The 21967-nt window shown below is 29.7% G+C and overlaps 1 protein-coding gene across 1 annotated transcript in view; it reads right to left on the bottom strand.

Moving 5' to 3' along the window:
* LOC135950054 (uncharacterized) overlaps positions 1-21967 on the bottom strand; it is a 59628-nt gene that overhangs the window by 24159 nt on the left and 13502 nt on the right. The gene's annotated exons all lie outside the window — the stretch shown is intronic.

Raw genomic sequence — 21967 nt, forward strand, 5'->3', positions numbered from 1 at the left:
TTTCTATGTTATTTCTATGGGAGTTGTCCTACTTTGGAGACCCTGGCCGCTCCCCTGGTGTGCCCTTGTTTCTTTGCGCATGTCAAATTTCAATCCAATCGGGCTATACGTTTAAAAGTTACAAATTTATTCCCCTCTTTTTCTAGCCTTCAACCCTTGAAATCAACTTTCCGAAGTCCCCAAATAACTTACATACACGATCGGTCTACAAATGGCTGAGATATAAGATAAAAACCAAGACAACCTCGATTTTTTACCAGTTTTTGATCTATATCTGGATTACCAAGTAATTAATATATCTAATGATAGATATTTTCTTTGTAACGACGTGTATAAGTTCATAGTAAGTTGGACCTACAATGGGTCAAAATCGGAAAAAATATTTTTTAACTCGAATTTTTTTCACCAAAAGTTTATTTTTAAATTTAAAAAAAAAAAACAAAAGAAACATTTTTTTTACAAAAAATAAAGAAAAAACAAATTTGGAAAAAAAAAATTTTTGGCCCTAATTTTGTAAATCACGTCACCAAAGTGATATTTATATGGAAAGTAAAAACAAAATTTCAAACATTTTTAAAATTTGTTTTTGTTTTATATGAAAAATTTTCAAATTATGAAAGGCAAATCAACGCTTTAATTTTGGTGCGTTTGTTCTGTTAAGATTTGTATATAAAACAAAAACAAACTTTTCAAATTTTGTTTTTGCTTTCCATATAAATATCACTTTGGTGACGTGATTTACAAAATTAGGGCTTTGTTTACCTAAAAATATTTAAAATTTTTATTTTGAAGTATAATTTGGTTGCTTGTTTTCTATACTACTGTGCGCCCAAAAATATTAGTTTAACATCCACCTTAAAATATACCGATCGACCCAGAATCACATTCTGAGTCCATCTCGCTGGCTGTCGATGTAAACCTTATGCTCAAAGTACAGGTCGCAATTTTGAAGATATTTCGATCAAATTAGGCACATGCATTTTTTCAGCTAACTGACAAAGTCTATAGAAACAGGATGAAATCGGTCCATTATTTCACCAAGCCCCCACACAAATGTCCTTCCGAAATAGGACTTTAACGGTCACAAATGTTTAATTTATATAGGCATCTACACAAATTTCACTCCAATTAAGTCTTATATATATATGCGGAAATCATGTCTCTTAATTTTATGATGATCGGGCCATAATTAGTCATAGCCCCCATATATGACCCAGTTCCGAAAATCACATTAACGAGCATAAATCTCTTAAAAATATTGGTATTCACATAGAATTCATCAGAAATAATTTTGATATAGACATAAATCACACAACCTAATTTCATGGTAATCGGTCCATAATTGGTCATAGCTGCCATATAAGGCCCACTTCCAAAAATCACTCACGAAAATAAATTATTGAAATTTTTTACTTATTTCATATTGATATTTATTATTATTTCTTTTGAAATATGTATCTTCCACTGTGCAGTAGTAGTTTAAAAAAATCTATATTTACTAACATTCATATTTCAATCACCCCCCACTATGTAATTGTTCACATATGTTTATTTATGTCCCTCAAATATATCTCACATATAAGTACATCATACAACTACCCTCCTTTAAATGACCATTGCCCTCCGCTAGTTTATTTATAAGTAAATTATTTCAAATTGTACCTGTTTCACACACAGTTTACTATTTCCCATTGCTTAGTAAAAAAAGTATAATAAATAATTTTAAGCAGACTTTATTTGTTCGACAATCAGCACCATTAAGTTAAAGTAAAAAGCCCCTGCCCAGTACATTCTCAAACTCATAAATGTTCATCATAATCGTACAGAACTTTGATCGTTCTTCCTTGATATGGTCTAAGGAATTTATTGTTTTTCACATCTATTTTAATAGTGCACAAATAGCCAGTTTGTTTTTTAAGTGTGAGGTTTGTGATATTTCACTTTTGTTGGCTAGATTATTTCAATGGATTTTAACTTAATTAAATTTCCTGGGTAATCGTTTATTTTTATTTTTACCTTAATTATTGTATCTAGCTGTAATATATTTATGTTTGTTTGTGGAGTGTGGAGTAGCTATACATTTTCATTAAAGCTCACCCCTAGACAAATAATCCGACAAACAAACAAACTTATTTAAATTAGTAAAACAAGGAGAAAAAAACGGAAAATTTATTCAAAATAAATTTGTAACCTAATTTGGTTGAGTGTTTTTCAACTGACAGCGAACGAATGGACTTATCAATTCGCTTTAATTTTTTCCCATTTCTTAAGAAAAAACAAAATGTAAAATATAATTGTTGCCTCTATTTGGAATTAATTGAGAGTGTAACTGTTTGTGTAACAGAGCAATAAAAAAATACATACATATATGTAAATTTTTATATTGTAAATTTATTTACAAATTGTTATCGCACACATTTTTGACATTCTTGATGAATGTTTCAGTATGTGTGAAGAAAGAAGAATTGTCTGTCATTAATTCATTTTTGAACTTAAGATTGTTACCGTTTTCTTATCTAAATAAAGAAAACGTTTTATTGTTTGTCTTTTCATGTTGATTTGTATTATAAATGACAACGAACGTTACCTTCAATTTATGTAATTTATTTATTTTATTAAAATGTATTTTACTTGTGAAGAGCAACCAAAACAATATTTAAATGCATTTTTATTTGGTTAGAAGATGTTATCGCGTTTGTGGGTCAATTGTGATGTATTTTTTTCGCATTAAATATTTACACGTTTTATATTAGGAAACCTTTTAAGAAATTTCTAATTTATCTAGAAGTATTATTTATATAAAAATTTGTTTCCATTTCTCAACTACAGAATTTAGAAATCATGAGATCGCTATAAGGTTGTACAAGGCTTATACTTTATGTGTTTTTTAATAGAATATCTTTCAACATAGATCGTGCCAAACAGAGGATAGCTCTATCACTAATTGAATACAATCTAAAACAAGTAAAAAAGTATGGTCGGATCAATCTGAGTAAATGAAGAAAAACTATTTTCATTTAAAATTTCAATCATTTATATTCGTGAGTGATTTTTGGAAGTGGACCTTATTTGGGAGCTACGACCAATTATAGACCGATAGCCATGAAATTAGGTCCTCTGATTTATGTCTAAATTAAACTTATTCCTGTTGAATTCTATGTGGAAAGGTGAAAGGTCACTTTTCGAAGTATATATTTCAATGTAAAAAATATCAAAGATCTCGGTGTTAAAACTTCAAAAAGAAAATGGTATGAGGACACCTAAACTGTCTACTATATTCGTGCCAAAAATTTCGATGGAGACTCGATTAGTTCAGTTATAATATAAAAACGTTATTAAAAGTACGTTTTTTCAATTAAATTCATATAAAAATTTAAGCAAATAGAAAACAGATCACAGTTGAATCAATTTCAATTTATGTGGTAAAACACTTAAATTTTATAAGTTAAACGTTTTTTTTATAACTCCTGAACTAATCGAGTCTCCATCAAAATTTTTTTGCACGAATATAATAGAGAGTTTAGGTGTCCTCATACCATTTTCTTTTTGAAGTTTTTACACCGAGATCTTTGATATTTTTTACATGGAAATACATACTTCGAAAAGTGACCTTTCACCTTTCCACATAGAATTCAACAGGAATTCTATTCACACCATTTTAAGCATAATATCTTTGCCTTTAAAATGGTATCAAAAATTATGTTGGACTTTGAGTAGGTTCGAAGTTATGGGAAATTATGAGCATATAATTTTATACAATTTTAAAAAATTTTTCAATTTTCAAATCGCGATATTTTTACATCGAAATGAAGGTCACTGATATGAGAAACATATTGGATATATTATGTATGTAGTAAATTTCATTAAAATCCGAGATGGTTAATTCGACTGCTGTCCGCTTTCACATGGATCCTCCCCTTAGTTTTATTTTGTTTTACGATAATATCTTCGCTAATACAAGGTGGGGCAAAAGTAATTAACCTATTGGAAAACGCTATAACGTTTGTAAATGGCGCCAAATGTTAATTCGGTTTTGACATTTGTAAATGTAGGAGCCCAGAATATTGGCCAGAGGACGTGCCACGTAATTGGGCATTAGCCGGCTCTCCCTACGCAGAATTTTGATGAAAGATTTGAAGATGTTCCCTTATAAAGTGCAGGCATGGCTTCAGCTGTTAGCCAATGCTTAAGCCATCCTTAATCTCAACGAAGAGGGGGACGATTTTTCATCGAAAATTAGCATGTACGATGAAGCTCATTTTCATCTTAGCGGTTACGTGAATAAAAAAAATAATCATACGTGTATCAACCACTAAAATCAATTACTCAAAGTTACTGTGTGGTGTGCTATTTACGCTGGAGGAGTCATCGGGTCATTTTTTTGTTGAGAACGCCCCGGTCCATACGACGACTGCGCGCTACAGAGCCATGATTACTGAATTTTTTCTTCCTCAATTGGAAGAATTTGGACTGGAGAACATGTGATTCCAACAGGGCGGTGCATACTGCTCGAGTCACAACCGATATTCTGAAGGGTCGCTTTATCTCTCATTTTGGTGATTTGCACTGGCCAGCCATATCACCCGATTTAACTATTCCAGACTTCTTTTTATGGGTTTTTTTGAAGTTGCAAGTTTACGTCAACAAGCCTCAGACTCTTGAAGCTCTTAAGGAGAATATTCGACAGGAATGCAAAAATCTGTCGCCCGAAGTGATGGAAAATGCTCATCAACTCTAGCGGCGGCCACTTGGCCGATAGCATTTTCTCAACTTCATGGAATAAATTCGAATGGATTAAATAAACAAATAGAACCAAAGTTTTTATTAAACAAAAATTACAGCAAAAAAACATTGCACAGTGGGGCAGAAATTTTTTGGAAATAAAGCTGGCATTTCTAAACGGATGGTCCGATCGGGATAAAATTTTACATGGGCGTAGCCAAGGAGCATTAAGTTATTAAAATGGGCCATACAAACACTCCAGGGGCGTCGATATGGGAGCTCAAATTAGGGTAACTTCGATATGTAAAATTTTTAAACACGTGCCATTTTTTGTTTTCCAACCCCATAAAAAATTCCACCAAAAATTAACTTATCTAAACAAAAAAATATAGCTCGGAATAAATGTGGATCAAATTATTCCTAATATTTGCAATCCTATTAAAATTTTGATATAAATTTTAGTTTTAGAAACTCAATGAATATGTAATATGTAATAAAATCTTTATTTATTAACGAAACTCAATGTAATTTTCAACGTTTTTTAAGTTTGTCATTCTAAATAACAAGGTGTAAAAAAACTTGTCAAAAGGTCAAAGGCAATCCCGCAAAAAAAATTGGAGCGAAAATCCCAAAAAATTTTTTTTTACAATTTTGCCTATAGGGTCCACATTTCCTTCGGGGCTGGGAAAATACTTTGGCGATAAATAGGGAACACATCAAGGTTTCCAAAGCTGCTTTTTGTTTTCTGATCCCAGTTTTGGGATTTTAGAACATGTGGCCCATAGTTGAATATTTGATAAAATATAGGTCAAATTCCGAAAGGCGTTGTGGCGACATATTCGAAGAGTAGGACATGTTTATCCATAAAGATATCTTTCAGATAAACATAAAATTGTTATATGTTCTTAAAGAAAGCTGTTTTTAATTAAAAAAGAGTTAAGTCGCCTTTTCGCCCATAAAACAGCAAAAATCAACAATTTTTTTGAATACTTAAATTGAAAATCGTTTATTTTTTTTGGATCCATAATTGATATTGCTCTGAAATCTTTTGTATGTTATTCGTAATTTAGTTGTCTAACTAATAAAAAAAATTCGAGTCCATTCGGTCCAAAAGTACGACCCATATTTTTAAAAAAGCGGACCAGGTATGGCAAAATTTTAAAATTTCAATTTTGAAATGCCTATAACTCGGAAATTATAAGAGATAAATAGCACACGCAATCATGTTTTTTCAAGACCAAAAATATAAAAATCTTTGAAATCGGATAGGAAACAAAAAAATTGCACGTGTTTAAAAATGATATATGTTGAAGGTACTTTGAGCCCCCATAGCGCCGCCACTGGATTATTTGTATGGCCGTTTAAAAATGCCAGATTTATTTCCAAAAAATTTTGATTCTGCCCCACTGTACATTGGGTGATTACTTTTGCCCCACTCCAGTTGTCCAAAAATATCCTCATATTTCTAATACATTTCAAACTAATACTAAGAATTGAAGGCATTACTCCATGAAGATTGTTGTAAAACCCAAGAGCTTGTAAATAAATTGGGAGCTACTCAATCAGGAATTTCAAAACATTTGCAAGCAGCGAGATTCATCAAAAAGCACGATAACCCGAAATGTAAGAGATCGTATGTAAAGCCCGGCCGACTAGCCGAATCGACACCAAAGCCAAATATCCATGCTGCTAGGGTAAGTCTCAGTATTTGGTGGGAGCAAAAGGATCCTATATAATATGAACTTCTGAAATCTGTCGTAATATCTGTTAAAAAGTATTAAGAATGATGAGGTTGGAAAGTTTTACCTCACCCGCTTTATAGTCCAGATCGTGCCCCGTCCTACTACTATTTGTTTCGATCGATGCAGAACGCTCTCTCTGAGATATGCTTCACTTTAGAACAGAGTATCCGAAATTGGCTTAATTCGATCTTGGCCTCAAAAGATAAAGCTCTTTTTGGCTCGGAAAGATGGGAAAAAGATCATAGCTACCAATAGCCAATACTTTGAATAAATTTATATTGTACAAATGGTTTCAAAAAAAGTTAAACATTTTAGAAAATCCCGCCTTTTTAAGTGATACACCCAACAATTCTCAAATATTTTGATTCTGCCCCACAATGAAATGTATAACAGCAGTATTGAAAATCAAAAAATCCTTAATTTGGAAATTTGTTTATGGGAACCATCCTACTGTTTATTAGTAATGGTTGTAATACATTTCAAGTACATCAAAAGCAGTTAAATTATGTTCTAATTAATAAAATAAACTACTGTTTAGATTTAAAGACATGTTGATTTAATAGTTCATATAAATAAAATGAAATACATTAATTTAAATTCCCCAAAGATTTTAATATCTAGCAAATAAAATATGTGTACGATAGACAGTCTACCCTTAACCTTGTACAGTGAGTGGGTGGATGGGTGTAAAGAAATTCTATTTTTTTTAAATACATACATAACAACTAAAAGGAGAAACAAACAATTCTATTTAAAGGGTATGAAAAACATATGTTTACAATGCATTAGGGAATAGAATTCATAAATTAAAGGAAAAATATGGATTATTAGAAAGAAATATGAAAATGAAAAATATAAATTACAACAAATAGAAATGAAAACAGCAATACAAATGAGGGAAATTATTTAAAGAATTCTTATAAATTTAAGGAATTTTAAAGTCTGGTTTTGACAGACTTAAGATAAATAATGACATACTTAAGATAAATAATGATAGACCAATTTTAAAGTGTTTTAAATGACCATAAAATTTACATTAAAAATCTCTTATTTACACCTACATATTTCATCCATTTGCATGTGTATAGAAATCTAACAAAATAATGGGGAAAAAACAATTCAATAAACCAACATATGTTAGCAGGAAACACATTCACACCCTAACATATGTACAACTTACCATAACATTTTGAAATAAATTTTAGTTTGAAAACTTTTTTCCAAGTATTTGACAATTGAAATTCATAGCTTTACTTGGCACACTCAAACACTAATAAATCGAAAATATTAAAGGCAATGAACGTTTAACACACAAAAAACAATCAGAAATCAAAGAAAATTACAAAACTATTAAATCAGATATTCAGGCGGCAAAAAAACTAACATTTAAATTATTTTTTATAAATTTTATATGTCATCTTAACAACCGCGACAACTCATTAATCCAATCAACACTTTCACTTTATTTTACAAAAAAAAAAAAAGACTCCAAAAAAATAAACCGCAATTATTTTAAAATAATAATAATAACTAACTAACACTGCAGCAGTTAGCAGAATTTCAACAAAAACTGCTTTAATTTAAAATTGTTTGTTTTTTGTAATTTTACGCTCCGTAAAGTTTTTCTTCCTCAACTCGAGTGTTAAGAAAGACTCACATACAAACATTTACAAACAAAATGTCACAATTTTCTGTTTTTACTTGTCATTTTTCTACACGAAACAATTTTTATTTATTTATTTTGTATTTTATTTTTATTTTTTCTTGTTTCTTAAACGACTACGACCAAGACGAGCATTTCCATTTACGTGCTTATAGAAAGGGACTTTAAGTTATACTAAAAACTACTACACACTGTGCCACACACAAACACACACAACATCACACACTTGCAACCATATTGTGTGGAAAATAATAAAAAGAAATGAAAAAAATAAGCAACAATGTTGTTTTAACAACGTCAACGCTGTTTGACACCAAAATGTATGCTTTACTTTTTGTGTGTATTTAAATGTTTTTCTGTATGTGTGTGTTTGCTTTTGTGCATGTTTACATTAATGGGGTGAATAAGGACAAAAAAAAATACATATAAAACTATACAAAAAATACTCACACTTATTCACACACATAAATATAAAAGGACATACACACTAAAAAACAAAAAGTTGAAAAAAAAAATAGAAATAAAAACAAGTTAAAAGCATGTTGTTTGTTTTAAGAAAACAAGTGGTTGCCGGGGTAATAAGAGTGGGTGGTGGTTTAAGTAAATTCCTATGTTCATTCAACATGATTTTTTCTTCTTCCTTGAATGTGTGTAACTGAGAAAAGGGGTAAATATGAATGGGTGTTTGTGTTAGTGAGTGCATGTTTATGAAACTGAGTGAGAGCGAGAGAAAGCTTAAAAGAGAATTAAGCTTTAAGAGTATTGGTATTAGCATTTCAGCGATTTTAAATTATACTTTAAAATAAAAATTTGAAATATTAAAATTTTTTAATTTATTAGCGAAAAAAATTGTATGGCAAAGATTTTTTTTTTAATTCAAAAAAATTTTTTTTAATTCAAAAATTTTTTTTTGGAAAAAAAATTTTAAGAAAAATTTGTTTTTTGTTGAAAAAAATGTTTGGTAAAAAATATTCCCGATTTTGATCCATTGTAGGTCCGACTTACTTTGGCCTTATATTCGATGTTGCAAAGAGCTTTGAAATATCTATTATTGGATATCCATATTGTCTATATTAATGACTTAATAATCCAGATATAGATCAAAACAAGTAAGAGAGCTATAATCGGATGTGCCGAATCTTATATACCCTTCACCAAATTATACTTTAAAATAAAATTTTTAAATATTTTTAGGTAAACAAAATTTAAAATTTTTCTTTTATACCCTTCGTCATGAGTGGCAAGGGTATATATAAGTTTGTCATTCCGTTTGTAATTTCTACTTTTTTCATTTGCAACCCCACAAAGTATAATATACTTTGTGTGGATCGTTATAGATAGCGAAGTCGATATATCCATGTCCGTCTGTATGTTGAAATCAACTTTCCGTAGCCCATAATAACTTACATACATGATTCATACATCAATATGTCGGGAATTCTTCCGCCTCGGTTGCTATTTAAAATCGATAAAATCGGCCCACAAATGGCTGAGATATAAGGAAAAAACCGGGAAAACCTCGATTTTTGGCCTATTTTTGATCTATACCAGGATTACTAAGTCATTAATATTGACAATATGGATATCTAATCATAGATTTTTAAAGTCCATTGCAACGATGTATATAAAGCTATAGTTGGACCTACAATGGGTCAGAATCGGGAAAAATATTTTTTAAACCGAATTTTAGTATCATAAAAATTTTTTTTTGTCATAAATTATTTTTCCAAAAAAAAAAATATTTAAAAATTCAAAATTTGGAAGAAACTTTCTTTAAAAAAATTTAAAAAACAATTTCGAAAAGAAAAAAATTTAAAAAAACTTTCTTATAAAAAAATTTTCAAAAAAAAATTCGGGTTAAAAAATATTTTTCCCGAGTTTGACTCATTGTAGGTCCAACTTATAGCCTTATATACATCGGACTTTGAAATACCTATTGTTGGCTATCCATATTATCTATATTAATGACTTAGTAATCCAGATATAGATCAAAAATAGGTTAAAAATTGAGCTTGTCCTGGTTTTTTCCTTATCTCGATTTTAAACAGCAACCGATCCGAGAGAATTCCCGATATATTGATGTATGAATCATGTATGTAAGTTATTTGGGGTCTACGGAAAGTTGATTTCAACATACAGACTGACATGGCTATATCAACTCCGCTGTCTTTAACGATCCAGAATATACATACATATATGGGGCATTTCATGTCAAGTGAACCAACTTTTGAAATCGATGTCTTCCGATCGGGATGAAATTTGCACCAAGGTTAGTTCTATTGGATAGTAACTCAGACACAATTTTTCAACAAGAACGGTCGAGAGTTAGAGGGGGTGAAATTTTGACATTTTGGTCAAGCAGGTGTTTTTTCTTATCCATGTAACTTATTACCTATTGTTCTTAGCAAAATGTGTCCCAATTAGTTTATATAGCTCTTTCTTCAATCTTTCGAAAAAAAATATTTAAAAAAAAATAAAAAAATTTTAATATTTTTTTTCCGAAATCAAAAACTTTTTTGACTTTTTTTAAAATGGCCCCTTTTTTCTTAAAATAAAGCTTGATATTTTCATTGAACACCTATTTGGTCGCTTAGTGGGACCAAATTTTGACTTTTTTTTTGCAAATTGGAATTTTTTTTTAAAATGGCCCCTTTTTTTCTTAAAATAAAGCTTGATATTTTCATTGAACACCTATTTGGTCGCTTAGTGGGACCAAATTTTGACTTTTTTTTTGCAAATTCGAATTTTTTTTCAAAAAGGGCCCTTTTTTAAAATTTTTTTTAGTCAAAAGAAAGCTTAGTTCCATTCCTTTAAGATATTTTTAGTCCCTTAGTGGGATGCGAGTGGGATATCTATCAAAATAAATATTTTATAACTCAAGAAATACAATTTTTTTTGCAATATCGAAATTTTTTCCAATTGGGCTCTTTTTTATTTTTTTTTTCTCAAAAGAAAGCCAAGATCATTTCCTTTAATATATTTTTGGTCGCTTAGTGGGATGCGAGTGGGATATCTATCAAAATAAATATTTTGTAACGCAAGACATACAATTTATTTTTTTTTTCCAAAATTTTTTTTTGCTCAAAAGAAAGTCTAGGTCTTTTCCTTTAAGACCTATTTTGTCGCTTAGTGGGATGTGAGTGCGATATCTATCAAAATAAAAATTTTGTAACTCAATATATACCTGACACTCATGGTGCAGGTATTGCATCATGTGGTCGAGTGTTGTCATGATGGAATATTACGGTTCCATTTGTGGCCGAATATTCACATGCTCAAGTTGCATGTGATAGTTTGGTGCGATTTCAACAGCTCATAATAGATAGGAACATTTTGCTCCTATCAAATACAGAGCATTATCTAAGCACCCTGGATACTTGGCTTTGGTGTCGATTCGGCTGGTTGTCCGGGCTTCACGTACGATCTCTTAAGCTTCGGTTTATCATAATGGATCCATCTTTTATCGCAAGTAATGATTCGGGGCAAAAACTTTTTCTTTTATAGCGTTAAAGCATTATTTTGGACATACATAGATCGTATTTCGTATGGTACCCAATTTCCCCTGCTTTTATATGAATCTCGCTGCTTGCAAATGTTTTGAAATTGCTGATTCAATTGCTCCCAATGAATTTGCAAGCTCTTGTTGAGTTTGACAACAGTCTTCATGGAGTAATGCCTCCATTTCTTGCTCTTCAAACTTTTTAACTGGCCTGGGCAAAATCAGAAAATCAAAAAATTTCTTGCGTGTCAAAATCACCACTTCTGAATTGCACAAACCATCTTTCTCACGTTAAAACCGATGGACCACATTCACCATATGCAATTGGTGTGCTTCATCAGCATTTTTTTTCCAACTAAAGAAGTAAAGCCAAACTTCCCGCATATGACGATTTGCTGGTACAAAATTCCACATTATCGAAATAAAAAAAAGTTTGTTCTTTACACTATATAGAAATAACAGATATGTACCCTTCTAAATGATATATAAGTTATTAAAAACAAAAACCGTGCTCAAAAGATACGCCATCTATTGTAAATCCCACATTTTTAAGTCATACACCCAATATTCCAAAATAAGAGACAGTGTGTGAATGAATATACCTTTAGTTTTTTCGATTAACTATTGAATTCCCGAAAAATTTAGTTAAATATTACTCATACCACCTGTATTCCATTTGAAAACTTGAATAAATAATCCAGGACAATGGTTGGTATGAGTAATGTTTAATTATATCTTAATTATATGTTTTCGCGAGTTATGAAATTATCTACAAAAATATTAATATTCAAATTTGCAAGGCAGAAATTGATGTGTGTTAATATGAAAGGGGCTGTGAATTAATTTTAAAATAAAATTAAGTCACAACCCAATCAAATTGAAATCAAATTGCTGCAATTAATCCCCAATGTATATAAACTCTAATTAATACTCGAAGGCTAAGGTCATGCTTTTAGTTAGTAATAAAATTAATATATGTACATATAATATCAGTTTTCGAATTCATGTGGCTTATTAGGTTACTGCAACAAGCACTGTACTTCAACTATTTCTTAAGTATTTAGACAAAATGGCAAACCAAAAATTTATTACTGAGTAAAACTTGAAAGACGATTTTGCATGTCCGAAATGATGTTTGAACGCTATAAAAGAAAATCATTTTTACACCTAATCATTACTTGTGACGAAAATCGATCCATTAGGACAACCCGAAGTGTAAAATATCGTATATGAAGCAGCCGAATCGATACCAAAGCCAAATATCCATGGCGGTAATGCAATGCTCTATATTTGGTGCAACCAAAAGGGTGCTGGCAAGACCATCACAGGAAACCTTTACCGATCGCAACTGATTTGTTTGAAGCGAGCATTGGTCAAAAACGCCCAGAATATGAGGTCAGACATGAAACCGTAATATTCCAACATGACAACGCTCTAACACATGTTGCAATACCTGTTAAAAACTATTTAGAAAGAAGAGGTTAGGAAGTTTTGCCTCACCCTCTTTACAGTCCAGACCTTGCCCCGCCTGACTACTATTTGTTTCGATGCATAATGCTCTCTCTGGGACACACTTCACTTTGGAACAGAGTATTAAATATTGACATGATTCGTTCTTGGCCTCGGAATCCATATGTTGCCAGAAAGATGCGAAAAGTTCATAGCTAACAATGGCCAATACTTTGAATAAATTTATATCGTACAACTATTTAAAAATAAAAGCTTAAAATTTAAAAAAATCACGCATTTTTAAGTCATACACCCAATAACACGAATTGTTTTCCAGCCTTTAATTTACCATAAAATTTTGTCAGCATTCTTTCACAAATATTTTTTGTTTGTTTTCAATCTTTGTCTTATAAAATTCGTCACAGCCTCAAAAGTGTGTAACCACCAATGATTTTTTTAAGATCATGAAAATCATTAAAGTCCGACTTGCTTAATTTTTCCAGAACCGAATCTATTATTTAGTCAAATCTCTAACAAACCTAATCTTTTAAATTTTAATCGATGGATAGATTTTGGGATTTTCATTATCTTAAAAAAACTCAAATAATTTGTGGTGTTTACTCACTTTTGAGGCTGTTGTATTTCAATTCATTTTTGATTTGCAAAAAAATGTTCATGAAATCAATATTTCATACTCAAAATATTAAAATAGCGTCAATAATAAAATTAATACTAGAAGCGAATCTTTCCACTTTAATTTTATTAAATAAAATAATGATAAAAAATATTTACAATTTACATTATTTTTATTATTTTTCCAAAAAAAAAAGATTTTTTTTAAATCTATTTAAAACATAAAGCTGTTCTTACAAAAAATTTCAAAATTTTTTTTTTTATATTTTTCCTTATTAGATCCAGAATTTAAAAGAAATACATATAAAATATAAGAAATAACTGTTTTTATTAACTTTTTATTACAACACTTTCAAAAACCGTTAAATTAACATCACCAAAATAAAGAGAATGTTTTATTTTTAAGTTCAACTAAATATGTATGAAAGGAACTTCCGTTTCCTTTTTCCGTTTCTATAGAGAAACACAATTTGAGAATACAATAAACTAAGAGCTATTAAACACAATAGAGAAACGACTTAATAAAGAGAGAGAGAAACAACTACTTAAAGAGTACCTTAAAGTAAACAAAAATAACAGTTTAAATTAAACAGTTTAATTTGAAATATATAGTTTTTGCTTTAAAGAGTAGAAAATAAATAATTTCATAAATTCAACAAAAAAAAAGAAAAAGGTATTTAATATATTTAATAACCCATAACGAACAAAAAAAATAAGAAGAAAAACACATTTAAAAGAAATTTAAGAAAAATGTATGCATGAGTTTTATAATTTAGCATGATGTGAGGAAAATCAAAATGCAGCAACAAAAAAAAAATAAATGCAAACGATAAAACATATTGAAATAAAATGCGAATAAAAGAACACAATGAAATTGGCAATTTAAGAAGAAAACCAAAAAAAAACTAGATAACATAGACACAGATACAAACTTAAACGTTTATTGGCAGTTTTTTTTATTTCAATATAAAAAACTTAAAAAAAACAATCAAGAGAAGAGGAAAACAAAAGCAAAAAAAGAAATAGCATTTCAATAAAAAGGTGAAATGTAAAGAAACCGTAAAAAAATAATCAAATCGTCATATCACAAAAGTACACAGAAACTGAAGGCAAAAAAAAAACGAACAAGACAGACAGTTTTTTTTTAAATAAAACACACACTCACTTAAACAACAACTGAAACAATACAAAATACAATAATAAAAAAAGCAAAATAACAACAACCAGCCAGCAATTCATATGCAAAATAACAACATTTCAAAATCATTATTGAACCCGATTTAGTTTTGTTGTACTGGGGTATTGTATAGGTATTGTGTCGAGTTGTGTTGTGTTTTTTTTTTTTTGGTCTTCTGTTGTTTTTGCTTAACATTAGCTTAAAATACAAATAGCAACAACAAGAGAAAAAAATATAAACAACAACGATAACAACATCATCATCATCATCATAATATCATTTGGTAATGTCATCATACAATAACTACAAATACAATTACAGACATACGAACATATAACAATATATTTATGTACATTAGGGTGTACCACGTTTATTTAGAGCCAAAAACCGTAGTTGATGTTCCCAGCTAAAACTAAACTGGATTTTATGCTGCAATTTGTTAACATTTTTATCCCAGCGCTAACCTCATATGCGGAAAGTTTTGCTTTACTTCTTTAATTTAAAAAAAAATGTCACCAAAGCTTATGGTGAATGTGTTCCATCGATTTCAACGTGCGAGAGATGGTTTGTGCGGTTCAGAAGAGGTGATTTTGACACGGAACAAATATTGCCCAGGCCATGAGTTCTGGGAATTACTCTATGAAGATGTTGTCAAACTCAACAAGAGCTTGAAAAATCATTGGTAGCTACTCAAGCAGCAATTTCAAAACGTTTGTGAGCAGCGGGATTCATCCAAAAGCAGGGAACGAATTATAGCCGTGAGACCTTGAAAGACGATTTTGCATGTCCTGAAATGCTGCTTAACGCTATAAAAGAAAATCATTTTTGCACCCAATCATTACTTGCGATGAAAAATGGTTCCATTAAAATAACCCGAAGCGTTAGAGATCGTATGTTAAGCCCGCCCAACCAACCGAATCGACACCAAAGCCAAATATCCATGACTCTAAGGTAAGTCTCCGTATTTGCTGGGAGCAAAAGGATCCTATCTAATATGAGCTGCTGAAGCTTGGCCAGACCATTACATGTAACCTATACCGAACGCAACTGTTTCGTTTGAAGCGAGCATTGGCCGAAAAAAGCCCAGAATATGCAGCTAGACATGAAACCAGAATATTCCATCATGACAGCGCTAGGTCACATCTTGCAATACCTGTTCAAAACAATTTAGAAAGAAGTGGTTGGGAAGTTTTGCCACTCCCGCCCGTCGCACTAACATTTGTTTCGATCAATGCAGAACTCAATCTCTGGGATACGCTTCACTATTGAATAGAGTATCCGAAATGGCTTGATTCGTTCTTGGTCTCAAAAGATGAGCAGTTATTTTGGCTCGAAGTCCATATGTTGCCAGACAGATGGGAAAAGCCAATGGCCAATACATTGAATAAATTTATATTGTACAATTGTTTCAAAATTATAGCTAACAAGTAAGAGAGCTATATTCGGCTGTGCCGAATCTTATATACCCTTCACCAAATTATACTTCAAAATAAAAATTTTTGGTAAACAAAATTTTTTTTTTTTTACAGTTTTTTAATTTTTGGGAAAAAAAATTTTTAAATTTAAAATTTTTTTTTGTTTTCAATTCTTTTTTTTAATATTTAGCGAAAAAAAACTTTTGGTGAAAAAAAAATTCGGGTTAAAAAATATTTTTTCCTATTTTGACCCATTGTAGGTCCAACTTACTATTATATACGTCGTTGCAAAGGTCTTTGAAATATCTATCATTAGATATCCATATTGTCTATATTAATGTCTTAGTAATCCAGATATAGGTCAAAAATAGGTAAAAAATCGAAGTTGTCCTGGGTTTTTCCTCATATCTCAGCCATTTGTGGACCGATTTTGCTGATTTAAAATAGCAAACTTATCGAAAGCATGTCTGACAGGATTATTGAAGATTTGGATCCCGAAGATATCTGGGGTCTTCAGAAAATTGATTTCAACAGACAGACAGACAGACAGACAGACAGACAGACAGACAGACAGACAGACAAACAGGCTTAATCGACTCCGCTATTTATAAGGATCCAGAATATATATCGGTAATGAAAAATGTAGAAATTACAAACGGAATGACAAACTTATATATACCCTTCTCACGAAGGTGAAGGGTATAAAAATGTGAAAAAACTTAGAACGTTTGCACACTAAGCTATTGATATATTTTAGGAATTTTTTCTTTAAGCATGCAGTTATAAACAACATTTAATATATTGCGTCTTTATCACGTAAGCCAGTTTTAAAACCAAATACTCGTGTTTCAATAACAAACAAAATTCAAATGTTTTTGGAATAAATTTGAATATTCAATTACTACAAATTCATTCCAGATATGATTTTTGTTTCTTTGTTAGAAATAATTTGTATTAAATTGCTACTAAATGCTTATTGCCTTACAGTATAACTTTCTCGTAACTCTATCCTTTCGATTGTTTTTTTTTCTTGATTTTTATAATAAAAATCAACATTAGCATTTTTTTTTTTTATTTTAATATTATTTGTTGCAAATATCAAGTACCAATAATTATAGATGAAAACACATAGATCGGTAACTCTCCTGACAAAGACCTAACTCAGTTGTCAAATGCCTAAGTAGTGAGAATGTATTAGTAAAATTAACTATATCGAGGGTCTATATTCAAAACCCTCTATCTTTGATTTTCACGAAAATGACTTATTGATGGTAAAATTTTCAGTAAAACAGCCCTCATCTATGGTGTGAATTTCATAACGAACATATTTTGTTTTTGCTGTTTTATTTGAATTTTTGTTAATTCTCTATCTTATACAATTAATTTTTTCTGAATGCAAAAACAAATAATTAATTTTTTTTAGAATAATTTTTTCTTGTAATTACTAATTTTTGCATGCTGAATACGAATTTTACATTCTTCAATCATTTATCAAAATAACGAAAGCCGATTCTGAATTGAATTGCCATAAACATATTTTATCTTTAAAGTTGGAATTTGCATAAAAAAGTGTCAACTTTTAAAGTGGTTGTGGCTACCAAAACCGCAATCATTATTTATTTAAAGCTCTATCCAATTTTGCTGTGGATAACAATAAAATTGTTGAACAGAAGTTCCTACACGCAGAGAAAAAATATAGTTGGGCATGGTTACTGTAACCATTTCAATATTGTTACAAGTTTTTTAACTATATTATAGTCACAGTAACCATTTACATGATTGTGGTAACCATAATATGGTTAACTTACGATTCACATGATTGTCTCAACCATATATATGGTTACAGTAAACATATATATGTTTGTGACAACCATTTATATGATGAAGGACTTATCATATTATGGTGCTCTCGGCTTAAGGCTTATCATAATCTGAGAACAACATATTATGATAAAATTATTCATCATAAATATGGTTGCCACAAACATATATTTGTTTACTGTAACCATATATATGGTTGAGACAATCATGTGAATCGTAAGTTAACCATATTATGGTTACAACAATCATGTAAATGGTTACTGTGACTATAATATAGTTAAAAAACTTGTAACACTATATAAATGGTTACAGTAACCATGCCCAATTATATTTTTTCTCTGCGTGTAGAGAAGATAGAGATTAATTTGTAAAATCAATCTATATATGTAATTGCCTATCGATTCAAATTAACAATGAGATCGTAAAAAAGCTTTTGATGCAGAATATTTAAATTATGATTTCTTTAATAATAACAATGATGACAAACTTATGTTTTTTCTTCCATTAGACCAGGACGAGTAAAGAACGATCCTACTGTGTCTAATTTAAGATTGAACCAAAACCTCTATATTCGGACCACTATCAATTCAGCCTAATAAGTTGAAAAATTTGCAAGATTTGAAGAGCGTAAGACCATCGAAATACAATTATTTTTACGATATAACTATAACTTTTTGTTTAATATTGTTTATTTTTTTATCTTATGTAATTATTAGCATAAAACCTTCGACAAAATAACCACTAATATTAAATTAGGCATAATGAAATCAAAATAATTAATTTTTATTAAAGTGCAAAAAAAAAAAGTTGTGTTTTTCAAGATAGAGTGTTCTGAATATAGTCCCCCGATATGAAAATAAAAACAACACACTTATGTATAGTAATTTTTTGATCTTTAACTAAAACGGGAAAATATAGCTATTTTGGATTCGGTTAGAAATTGCCATCATTATGCATAATGATCCTTTGAAACTTGATAAATATAATGTATGGTCCTTTAATTCAGCTCTGCAACGGAAACATTATAGGAAATGCTGAAATTAACAATTGACCACTATTTTTTTGGGATACCCCTAATATGGAAGTATGGATGTATGTATAGATACAACTAGTAAATATAATAAACATAAGCACACGCTTATAGACAAACAGCACATACTTACACTTACCTACATACATGATAACAGACGTTTATAGACAAACATACATAGATACATCCATATGTATGTATGTATGTATGTATGTATGTATGTATGTATGTATGTATGTATGTATGTATGTATGTATGTATGTATGTATGTATGTATGTATGTATGTATGTATGTATGTATGTATGTATGTATGTATGAATGTATCTAGATAAATGTATAGGTAACTATATATGTACATTGACTCGAAAGAAGTAGACAAAAAAAGTGTAAAATAATAAACAACAAAATAACTAAGAGAAGCCTAACAAAATACTTCAAATATACAACTAAAAGTGGATCAAAAAAAACAAAGACCCCACCAAACTTTGTATATATGGATGTATTTGTATGTGCTTAAGTATGTGTGAGTGTGTATGTATGTATTTCATTTGTTTGTAGCGGTAACTGTTCATTTGCACAGTGTGCTTTTGTCATGTTATTGCACTAATATATTGGTTAGGGGCAAAAGTTCTAATGGCCAAGGTTAAGGAGTTTGCGGCCAGAGATTAGACAAATTCTTAGTGAGATTGAATATTTAATATTACTGGCCTAAAGTAGCCAACGCATTGGTTTCACATTCCGGCTATATAGAGTTTGTTACCTTACTAGCTACCTAACTGGTTACCTGATCAGCTATTGGGTGTATGACATATAATAGATGGCGTAACTTTTGAAAGCCGTTTTTGTCCCTTAGAATTAAATTTTTTGAAATGTTGAAACGGTACCCGCTTAAAACTTTCGTAATGACCTAAAATACCACCTAAAAAAATGTAGCTTGTTCTAAGAAGGGCAACCCGTGTCGACTTTCGATTTAGTTTTGTGGTGCATTTACAAGGGGAAAAAATTTATTTTTTTCAGTTTTTTTTTTAAATTTGTACCATTAAATAATTACTTTTGCAATTTAATTTAAAAGAATCGAAATGTGTACGTAATTGTCGTTCTAATAAGATATAAAATATAAAAAATGGTTAAAAAATTTTAAAGTTATTAAAAACTCGCCAGGCCATTAACGTGTCTCAGGCCACTACACCATTTCCAATTGTATTTCAGAAGTTTCTAATTGTATTTCAGAAATTTCCAATTGAATTTCAGAAATTTCTAATTATATTTCAGAAAATTCCAATTGAATTTCAGAAATTTCCATTTATATTTCAGAAATTTCCATTTATATTTCAGAAATTTCCAATTATATTTCAGAAATTTCTAATTATATTTCAGAATTTTCTAATTATATTTCAGAAATTTCCATTTATATTTCAGAATTTTCTAATTGTATTTCAGAAATTTCCAATTGTATTTCAGAATTTTCCAATTGTATTTCAGAAATTTCCATTTGTATTTCAGAATTTTTATTTTATACTTAAAAAGTTTCCAATTGTATTTCAGAATTTTCCAATTGTATTTCAGAAATATCCATTTGTATTTCAGAAAATTCTAATAGCAATACCAATGGATATTTCTGAAATACAAATAGAAAATTCTGAAATACAATTGGAAAATTCTGAAATACAATTAGAAACATTTTAAATATAAATTAAAAATTCTGAAATACAAATGGAAATTTCTGAAATACAATTGGAAAATTCTGAAATACAATTAGAAAATTCTGAAATACAATTAGAAAGTTCTGAAATATAATTGGAATATTCTGAAATATAAATGGAAATTTCTGAAATATAAATGGAAATTTCTGAAATTGAATTGGAATTTTCTGAAATACAATTAGAAACTTCTGAACTACAATTGGAAATGGTGTAGAACAAGAAATGGAACAAAATTAAAATATTTTGAGAAATTTTAAAACAAAAGTTTATTCTTACTTAAAATATATCCATATTTACTTGTATATGAGTTTTTATCTTCATAGGATACAATTAACCTATTCGCAGGTATAACCAACAAAAATATTTTTTTAACTTAAAACTCCAATTAATTAATTTAAAACTCCAATTTCAAATTTTTAAAAATCTTGTTAAACAAATTTCAGAATTTTTTTGATCAGCACATGGAGATTTATTTACAACATAATAGGGAATAAAAATGTGAAAAAATTATGTCAATACCTCCTATAGTTTTTCCGTACCTGTGATATAAATTTTGCTATTTTCGAGAAATACTAATTTTTTGGACATATTTTGGCGAATGAGTCCAATTTCCTTACTGTTATTAGTTTTAAGTAAAATCTATTCAGAATATTATAGTCCAGGTAATTTTAAATCTGAAAGTTTAGTCTCAAAGTTTTCCTAAAATCGGAAAACGTTAACCCTTAAATCGTGAAGGTCAAAGGTCAATTTTTTCAATATTTGCAATTTCTAATGGAAAGATAGCGAAATATTATACATTTTTTGGCCGATTTTGATGAAATTTAAGAAAAATATAAAATGAAGTCTAGTATTTACAATAACAGCACAAAAATGGATATTAACCTTTAAGAGCACTTTGGGTCAACATTACTGTGTTTTTCGTGATTTTAAAAGTTCAGGGCCATTTGGACCCCAAGTGATATTAAGGGTTAATCTCCATTTGTATGCTGTTATTGTATATACTAGAATACTAGACTTTATTTTATATTTTTATTAAGTTTCATCAAAAACGGACAAAAAATATATCATATTTCGCTATCTTTCCATTAGAAATTCCAAATATTGAAAAATTT

This window comes from Calliphora vicina, chromosome 2, assembly GCF_958450345.1.
Source record: "Calliphora vicina chromosome 2, idCalVici1.1, whole genome shotgun sequence".
NCBI lineage: Eukaryota > Metazoa > Arthropoda > Insecta > Diptera > Calliphoridae > Calliphora > Calliphora vicina.